We start from the raw sequence: 10,732 nt of genomic DNA on the forward strand, positions 1-10,732 counted from the left end.
ACCACCTCAAAAGGGCAGGTGGGTAACTTACTGTGGCCCGCCGGGGCCGGTACACCTTTCCCCACATTATATAAAACACATATTTCACATTGTTTTGCCCATTGGCGACAATACATTCCCAATCTTTTGTTGTACCACACAGTACTTAAAACTTCTTCCATAGTCCTTGCGTTAACGTGAGTTGGACCATGAGCCACACTCACTATCACAGGTAAGTATGCATCAGGTAGTACCCAAGTATTCGTATTGGTATGTGCCCATAGCCCATCTACCGTCTCCTCGTATTGATCATCCTTGTGCCAAGATAGTCTTTCTTCAATGGTTGCATCTGCTTGGATTTCCTTTACGCGCTCCTTCGTCCCTTCCATAGTCACATCCCTCCCCACTATGAGCTGTCGGGCTTCCCACCGAGTGTCCCTTGTGGCAGCTAGTTTAGCCATCTGGTCAGCCAAAGAATTTCCCTGCGTGACATAATCCAGTGTTTTTTTATGCGCTGAGCACTTCACTACGGCCACCATTTTGGGCAGCGTAAGGGCTTGCAATAATTCAGCAATCAATCGGGCATGTTTAATATTATCACCTTGGGAGGTTAAAAACCCACGCTCTCCCCAGAGTTTACCAAAACTGGAAACCACCCCATGAGCGTAGGCTGAATCAGTATAAATTGTCACTTTCATACCGCTGCTTAACACTAATGCTCTCGTTAGCGCAATTAATTCTGCTGCCTGGGCCGATTTTTCACACACTTTCCCACTCTCAATCAACCGTTCCCCTGTAGTTACTGCATACCCTGCTGTTGTCTCCCCATTTGGCAGTTTGAAACAGGAACCATCACAGAATAATATACCCTCATTATCAACCAGCGGGGTGTCTTGCAGGTCTGCTCTACCCTTCCATTTGGATCACACAATCATGCCTAATGTCATCAGGTGAGGTGGGCAAAGGAAGCAGTGTCGCTGGATTCAAAGTGTTACACCGTTCAATTTTTAAATTACTGGCAAACAGGATCATCTCATACTGTGTGAGTCTAGCTGTAGTCAAATGCTGTGTATGCACTCTATTCAGAAGAACATCTACCGTATGTGGAACCTTTACTGTTACTTCACCCCCTAGGATGATACCTGCACTTTGTTTTAGGGCTGTCGCTGCTGCAGCTACTGCTCTCATGCATGGGGGTAGGCCTCGAGCTACTGAGTCCAGAGTGCTAGAAAAATATGCACATGGTCTCTGTTTACCCCCTTGTTCCTGTGTCAAGACTGACACAGCGCAACCTTCCTGTTCATCAACAAAAAGACAAAATCTCTTAGTATAATCAGGTGTGCCTAAGGCCGGTGCGTGGCATAGAACATCTTTCATAGCTGTCAGGGCTTTTTCCATCTCAGGTGTCCATTCTAATGGGCCGTTTTCTTGTACTTCTTTTAAGGCTTTTAGCATGGGCTGGATCAATACAGAGAATTCAGGAATCCAGTGTCTACAGTAGGATAAAACACCAATTATCCTTCGGAGACCCTTTGCCGTGTCTGGACCTTTTATGGACTGTATCAAAGCAATGCGATCAGTAGACAGGGTTCGCCCCTCTTCGGACAGCTCAAAGCCTAAATAATGGACCTTTTGTTTTACATACTGCATTTTGGCTAGGGCTACCTTGTGCTTATTCTCTGCTAAGTGCATTAGCACCAATCTGGTCACATAATGGCATTCCTCTTCGGTGGCTGCACATAATAGCAAATCATCAACATATTGTATCAGAGCAGTGTTAGCGGGTAGGGCTAGGTTATCCATCTGTGTTTTTAGTGCTTGGCTGAATATGGCGGGACTTTCTGTATATCCCTGCGGGGCTCTAGTAAATCGATACTGTCTATCTCGAAGAGTGAAACTAAACAGGTACCTGCTTTCTTCGGCAATAGGAATGCTGAAGAAGGCATTTTTCAAATCAATTACCGTAAACCATTTCGCTGTTTTGGGAATTAAAGTGAGTACACTTGAAATATTAGGGACAACTGGATATCTGGGTTCTACTATTTTGTTTATCTCCCTCAAATCAATAATGAAACGATAGGGTACCGCTTCATCACCTTTCTTGTGTACTGGAAGGATCGGAGAGTTACAAGGGCTATCATTTGTTGGCTCTACCACCCCTAATCGTATCATGTCCTGTACTATTTGATATAGTGCCTGCTCTCCCTCGTGTGATATGCGATATTGTTTTATCCTGGGCAACCTGGCACCAGGCTTTAGTTTGATTACTACTGGGGAAACATCCAACACTCCTACATCATTCCCATGAGTGGCCCATAGTTCATTCGGGATGTCTTGGAGTTCCGGGGGCAGGGTTTGCATTACTCCTATCATACTCATAGGTTTGCTTATGGTCATTCTCACTCCCTGGGGGGAGCAATATATTGTGGCCCCTAGCGTTTTTAATGCATCAATACCCAACAGGTTTTCTGGGCAGTGATTGGTCAATAGCCACCCATTCTCCCATTTTACCCCATGAAGTTCCGCTTCTACTATTTCACTTACAGGAGTCTTTATTGGATTTCCCCCAAATCCAACTGATACCTTGCTTTTATCCGATAATGGGACAGCGGGGACGGCTCTGATATTCACGGAACTGTTTCCAGCTCCCGTGTCTACCAGACATCTCAAGTTTCGGTGGGGGCCGATCCTAATAGAGGCATAAGGCCCCCTTTGGTCTATAGGAACCTGCACCACTCCCGCTATCTCATTCCGGCATCCTCAGGACATATCGCTTGTGTTATCCTGAAAATCATCGTTATAGTATACCCCTTCTCCACATTCTTCACCCTGGCATACACCTTGCACTTGTGTCGTTTGTCGTGGCTGATACAGTAGATTGGGGGGAGGCGGGGCCGGCCAGGGAACATCCCCTCTTGCTTGTCCGTCAAAGGCATTGGGTTGAGGGGGTTTAAACATTCTATTGTCTTGGTTGCCGTACCCACCAGTCCTATTTCCTGGGGCAAATGTTGTCTGTGAAGGGGGCCGTACGCCCCTTCCTCTCCCACCACTCTGGGGACACTGGGATTTCCAGTGTCCGGGTCTCTTGCAGAAGGCACATACATCTTGGGGTAGCCCATCCCTCCTCCCATATAGCGCACCTCCTTGCACTGTACCTCTTCCTGTCCCTTGGCCCCCTATCATGTTGCTACTATAGCCCTGTGACGGGCCGTTATAATTGTAGTTATACCTGCCTTGGGGTCCTTGATGCAACTGTTGCATCAACACTTTGGTTTTTAAATCCTTCTCTTGTCGTGCCTTTTGTTGTCCCTTCACTCTTTCCCCTCTTTCGTAATACCTAGCCATTTCGAGGAGATCCCGGGGGTTCCTAGTCATCCATGTACTTTCTGCCCTCCTAATGTTCTCCTGAATTGGCCCGTGGAGCCCCTCTACAAAGTTTGTGGCAAAGTACCGTTGGCCCGTTTCAGACCCTATCTCTAGCCCACTGTGCGCTTTGAATGCTGCTTCATAACGCAGAAAGTACTGTGCTACTTCCTCACTTGCACCCTGTATCACAGCGGACAGTTTCTCCACATTCACATCAAATGGGGGTAACACCTTTTCTAGAGCCCTCAGGACTGCCATGCCATGCCCCCTTAGGGGTTCAGGATATTCCTCATGCAGTTTTCTATTTTTGCTCGCATCCATTACATCTTTCCATTTTATTGTTTCATTGTCTTTGGCACGAAAGGGGGTCCATATTTCTTCTGGGACAATGGCTAACAATATGTTATCTACATCCTCTACGGTAAATAACCCTGGTCTGAATAACTTTCCTACTTCTTTGTAGAATCCTGCCGGGTCTATACGGGGGTCGGGGATGGACTTGGTGATATGCATTAATTCAATTCGGGATAAAGGGACATACACATAGGTGCGCATCATGTTACCAGTGGCTGCCTCTATGGTGGGTTGGCACTCTCTCATTGGCATTAATAGTAACTTTTCCGTATTTGTTTGTTCACTCACAGGGGCCTGCGCTGGTGGCGAAACAGAGGATTGATGACTAAGAGCTTTCTCTTTTATTTTTTTATAATCTTTTAATAGTTTCTCCACCTTAGCCATCCTCCATTCTTCCGCCCCTGAATCATCCACTCTTATATTAGATAGCAGTTTCTTATCCAATTCCGTCCTAATCCTATTCCACTGGGACACATACCTAGGCTCCTTTTCCTCTTCTATATCATCCACCCTAATAAGAAGATATTTAATTACGTTTACTTGTATAGGCCAGCCAAGGCCCTCCATCAGACTCACCAGGGTGGACATGGACTGCGAGTGTATGGATGCTATCATACGATTAGCTACGTTTTGGCCCGCCTGGTCTGCATCTTTGAGTTTAGCCTCTCTTTCCCATGCCCTCTTTTCCTTCTCCCATTCAACACCGCCCCTTATGACTTCCGCTATTATGTCGGACATACATCCCCATAACTGAACACTGGACGCAGTCACTGGTAGTAACGCGACAGCGTCCTGATATGCTGAGGGCAGATCCGCAGTACTCTGTCCTCTCAATTTACAGTTACCCTCATGAAAGGTATATAGTTTAGTGGCCACTGTCCTAAATTCCAAAGGTGTCAAACGCCCCAATTGGTCCCGTAGGCTGTCATTGAGGGGTGTGCCATACAGCCCGGTCATAAGGATTTGCAAGTCTCCATCTCTATCCTTTTCTACAGAAGTCGTTCTCCTATGGTCTATCAACCTATCTGGGTCTCCATACTTCATTGGGAATTCCACCCTTTCACCCTCACTGTCTGCCGGTGGAGCTGTAGCTCCTGGAAACAATAATTCAGTCGTTGTTTGTTCTGCTTCTAGCCCTATCACATCTTCATATCGAGGCACCGGCACGGCAGGATACATACCCCCACTGTTCTTAATCATCATATGTCTATCCAACTGATCTAGCCTCTCACCCTTCTCTTTTATCTCTAGATCATGTAATTTTTGATTTACCGTTCTCTTCTGCTCCTTTGCTTTTTGTTTATTCTGAGCATTGCGCCTGCGCATTGCTTCTACCCTCCATAGTCGTATAGCCTCAAACTGTGCGGGTCTGACCCGCCTTTTTACTAATTCTATTTCTACTTTGGATATGCGGTCCACATCAAAGGACCCGGTGTCTGGCCATTTATGCTCAATCAAATCTTTTGTGTATTCGGACCATTCTTTTAAGAACAATGTTGAATTCAATCCATGTTTAATCAACATATCAAATGCAGGGGTTCCTTCAAGGGGGGCATAGTGTCTCTTGCCTATACCTCCCTTGTGGGAAGCCGTTTGACCCATCTTGGCGGTATACCGCAATTGCCTAAAACACTCACCTTTCCCAAATATGCACCTATTGGCTAACAATAATAATACATCCTCCTGGCGTATCTAACATATCATATCATCGTTTCAACATTACTTCTTCATAGACGGATTTACCACCGTCCTCTTCACAAACCCTGAATCATTATTTCCTTATTCCATCATGCATCCGCCCATACCACTTATCTTAAGGGTCCCGCCAGAGTGTTCCGGACCCGAAGGGCGACAGCCTGCTGTTCCACCGCCAACGGAGCCGGAAAAACAAGGATGACGCGTTGGTTGCAATCAAAGGTGCGGATTCAGTTGTTGGGGCCCCGTGATCAATTCCTTCTCCGGTTCCGCCGCGGCGTTCCTCACCCAGTGACGGACTGTCGCTCCTTCGCGTCCCACTTCTGACAACAAAATTGTGGGTGCGATTTCTCGCCGTCACCATAATCAGTACAAAAGGGACCCTATAAAAACTCAAACAGAAAAGAGTTGAGTAATCATTGCTTTATTAACACACAAGCATTCGCGAATGGGCCACAAGTTCAACCGTCTCGCAAAGCAAGTCGTCAAAGTGCCGCCCTTTCCCCTGCACATCGTGATCCTTTTATACTCATCTGTTTTACATTGTCATACATTGCTGCACATAGATTATGTCCACCACAAGGCGGCTCCTCCCAGTCATGACTTTGCATCAACGGTCAACAGTTCAACATCTGCTATTGTGGTTTCCTGTTATCTGTTATTCGCTCTCTCTCGTGCCCCTCTGTGTCCTTATCTCTGTGCACGAGGCTGTGCTTACTCATTCCTTCCCCACCCGTAATCTGCAGATAGTTTTAGCAGGCTCAGCATGCTTCGACTTACAGTGACCAAACACAATTCTTCTGTTAAAAACAAGTTCTTGCCAGGTCAGCAGGTCTTAAATGCCGCTGTATAAAGAGAAGGCCTCTTCTTTTAACAAAGGGTACATTCTTTTAACACATATGGTGATTAGTACAAACTCCAAGTGTGAGCACAACATTACATATGTATGCGTACCTTCAGAAAGCAAGGTGCAGATCGAATAATCAATAGTTAACTGGTCCACAGGATATGCAATGTTCACCATAGTAATGGTGGAAAAATTCCCAGAATTGCATCAGAAATGAGGGTCGTATCTGCACCTAATTGGATCCATGTACCGGCAGTGTACCTTCAGTGCATGGTTGACTTATGATGACTGATTTAGGACTTCAAGGGAAGGGCGAGTGCAGCTAGACTGGGGCACTAGAGCCCTTGACCTCTGGGCTAGTTGGACCATGGCCCGGCCACAGGAGTATGGTCACCAAGGCAGGGGCGGTCCTTTTCGGGCCTTCTCCCAGGGAGAGGATAAGAAGGGCACGTGTTGAGCGTATAACATAAAAACCTATATAAGAGCAATCTGTAAATGTAAGCACCCATGCTCTTTTTGCGGATTGCCAGGTCACCCCGAGCAAAAATGTGCCCAAAGGGCAGGGGGCACAAGTAAAACTGAAAGCAGCGGCGTGGGGCAGAGCACGTTGCCCACCCGTATTCGGATAAATGTGCTACGCTTACGGGGAAACAGATACCCAAAAAAGGAGGATGCGCAGGGGTTGGTGGAGGGGTAGTCTACTGGGTTTAGAATTCCAGTGCAGGGTGTATCGGCACTTCGACAGCAGTAAATCAGTTCTCAGCTACAAGTCACACGCGAGGCACTGATGGAAGAAATTGACAAGAAAGGAAGATGGGAAGGATAGGGGGTCCGTTTGGGCAGCCGCCGTGCGAACACCATGTGTGCTCCCCGACGGGGATTGTCTCCAAGAAGGAGACTGGCAAGTACAGATTGATACACAATGTATCTTTCCCAATGGGGCCTCAGTTAATGCTGCAATCAGCGACGAGGCATGCTCAGTGAGGTATGCATCCTTTGACAACACGTTCAAACACCTGCGGATACTAGGGAAATGGGCGCTGCTGGCAAAGGCAGATATTGAGTCAGCATTCCGTTTGTTACCGGTACATTCCGTTTGTTACCGGTACGTTCCGTTTGTTACCTGTACCGGTTGGTATGGTTACAGACGCGGGCCAGATTCTAGTTTGGCAAATGCTTGCCGATGGGGTGGTCCATATCATGCAGTTATTTTGAGACTTTCAGTACCTTCTTAGAATGGGTACGAAGCAGCAGATGAGGGAGGCCAGAGTGATACATTACCTGGACGACTTCTTGTTCTTGGGCCCACCAGAGTCAGGCCAATGTCTGAGCACACTGAGAGCATTCCAGGAAGTAGCAAGTAAAACTAGGGGTCCCTTTGGCACAAAACTAAACGGAAGGGCCCACCACCATGATCACCTTTTTGGGTATTGAAATAGACTCAGTACAGGGGATAAGCCGGTTCTGTGTCAGCAAAGTGGAGGAATTCAGAGAGTCAGTGTTGGTCTGCCTGCGACCAAAGAAAGTCACTCTGGGGTGACTGCCGCGCCTGTTAGGCCAGATAAACGTTGCACTCAGAATCATCATACCTATGGGATACCCGTTCTCACGGGAAAAATAGCGGGGCCTACGTCAGCGCTGATGGTAAAGCACCATCGTAGAAGGCTGTCTGCTTCCATTAAGGAGGACCTCAAAGTGTGTGACGGGTTCCTAGCAGAGTTTAAAGGGGTTCAGGTATAGCCAGACGCACCGCACCCCGTGAAAAAGGAGGATTGTACACAGATGTGGCGGGAAGTGTGAGATTCGGGTCTGTTTGGGGAAACCAGTGGTGCGGCCAAAAGAGGCCTGTGAAATGGGCGGAAAGGGGCCTTCTAAGAAATATTACATTTCTTGAGCTATTTCCCATAGTGGTGGGCCTGGCTATCTGGGGTGAAGGGCTGCGGGGAAAGCACGTGGTGTTCCGGTCAGACTGCACGTCAGTAGTGATGGCAATTAACAATCAAAGGGTAACTTGCCCCATGGTTCTCTCGATTCTTGGTGCCCAGTCGTAGCACTCTTGATCGCAGGCTCACGCACCAGGAAAACAAAGGAAGCTTATGAGAGGGTGTTCCAGGAATACAGGAATTGTGTCAGGAGAAATGGATTGGGGATTTGTATCACCTGTGGGGGCATACAAATCCCCAATCCATTTGTGGGGGCCCACTTACATGGCAGTGGGGTGGCGGCAGGGATCATGAAAAAGAAAGTTCCGGCAAACCGGTTTGTGGCAGGTCTCCACGGTGTGGCAGCCCGTCAAACAACTTTGCTGTTAAAAGAAAACTAGCGGGGTGGCAAAGGATGGGCAATGGAAATGGGGATCTGATTCCTAGGAGGCCTCTGGATCTTCAGAAGTTGAAAGGCTTGTTATTGCATTAGGGCAAATTTCCAGGGACGCATACAAGGTGGCACTCTTCCGGGCCGCCTTCGTCACGGCTTCCTTTGGGCCTTTCCGGCTGGGGGAAATAGTCGTGGTCTCCAAAACGGATAAAACGTGTGGCCTGGCCTTATCTGATGTCACTTTTCTAGGTAATGATGGGGTGCAGCTATGGGTAAGAAAGTCAAAAACTGAGCAAAAGGGAAGGGGTACAAAACTTGACTTGGCAAGACACAACAATAGGATTATTTGCCTCGTGTCAGCAATTAGGGATTTCATCGCACTATGAGGAGGAGGGACGAAGGTCCATTATTCAGATACCTGGATGGATCAGGGAAATCCAGGATCCAGTTTAGAAGGATGTTTCAGAAAGCCATCGAGGTAGCAAGACTGGGGGGTCTTTGATTTGCAATATTTTCCTTCAGAATCGGCGCAGCCACCTCGGCAGCAGGGTGTGGACTGCAGAAGGCGCTGACCATGAGAACTGGGAGATGGTAGTCAGGGTGCCTACAAGGGTTAAATTAGACCCCACTTTTCTTGCTGAAATAAGAGGGCAGTAACGCTGAATGGGTGGGTCAGGTCACTTGAGAGGCCGATGGATTTTGAGGTTGGCGGCCGTTGTTTTTCCGGGCTTAGCGTGTCAATTTTCTTTCATTATTCATAGAGGATGCCACCGGTGCGAATGGTTTGGGTGATTGGTCACTCTTTTGATAAAGAGGATGGAGAAAAGAGTGAAGGTGCGTGGGGGTGGCTTTGCACTCGGTCGGTAGAGGGGGAATGCGGATAAAGGACGTACGAGACATTGTGACCAGACACAAGGCAGCACATCTGCTGCCAGAACCAGAACTAGTAATCCTCCACGTGGGAGGAAACAACCTAGTTACGTTGGGTCGGATGGAGCTGCGAATGGCTCTGGTATTGCTCTTCTGGTGGCTGGGAAGGTTTTTCCCGCAGGTGGTGATCGCTTGCTCACAAATCATCCCAAGGACAAACTGGGCAATGTCGGGCCCCGCCAGGCCTTTGAACATATCAGGTTCCCGGCGACGACCCAAAACAAAATCCATTGGTGCAGGCAGCAGATGTCTATTGTGGCTCTTGGTGGAAGGCGCAGCGGCGGTCCAGGCGTGATCAGCGGTGTCGATGGGCCGGCAGGAGGAGCAGCAGATGAGCTGATGCTCTCTAGTGCTCCTCTGCCCCCTTTTAACCTCTAACTATGATGCCACTGACCGCCCGCCGCCGACCTCTGCCATGCCTCCATTATTGCTCTGAGGTGTGCACTTGCACACCCCACCCAGTTTTAGGCAGGTGCCGGTGTAGAGGCGCAGTTACATGCCTCTGCAGGAAATCCCGCCCCCCACCTCCTATATGTTGGAAGCCTGAGATTGTGTCATGCTTGACACCAGCTGTTGTGACCATACCATGGCGAGTATTCGAATGAAGGTACCCACTAAAACAGCCCTATCGAACGTATCCCCGAAGAGACGATAATCTGAGGGAGGAACTCCCTGAAGGAATATGAAAAGAGCAAAAAGAGGAGCTGGTGATGTCACAATAGACGAGCGTGACGCCCTGAGGATGCAGGCTGAAGGGAATGCATGGATCTTAGAGAAACTGATGACGAAGTTAAGACTCAAGTAAACTTCCATATGCAAAAAGAAGAATGCACGTGTGCGAAGCACTGCAGAAAATGGAAGCCGTTCAATAACTCTACAGATGCTGTAACGCAAGTAGATTACTTTAGAAGCTGGCTATATGTAGTCAACAGGCTGAAGGCAAACCCGCCATTGTATAGAAACTGAACATCGGTGTCATGAATTTACTAAGCCAGGACCCATGGAGCGAAAAGGCGGGAACTGTGTTGCAGCAAAAATAAGCTGAGATCGTGGAAACGAATGGCGAGGCTGTCTGGCCTGGTATCAAAGCTGAAGCAGCCAAGGTTGGTTATCTATTCTTGAAGGCAGTGAACGTCGAAGCTGAATCATACCTTGTTAAGGTGCAGAGAAAGAACACAGAGTGTGTCAAGTTTTATTCATTTAAGACATTTAAATGCTGCAAAATGGACCAAACAGTGGTCTCCC

Source organism: Ambystoma mexicanum, chromosome 6q, assembly GCF_040938575.1.
Source record: "Ambystoma mexicanum isolate Mex_15411 chromosome 6q, UKY_AmexF1_1, whole genome shotgun sequence".
NCBI lineage: Eukaryota > Metazoa > Chordata > Amphibia > Caudata > Ambystomatidae > Ambystoma > Ambystoma mexicanum.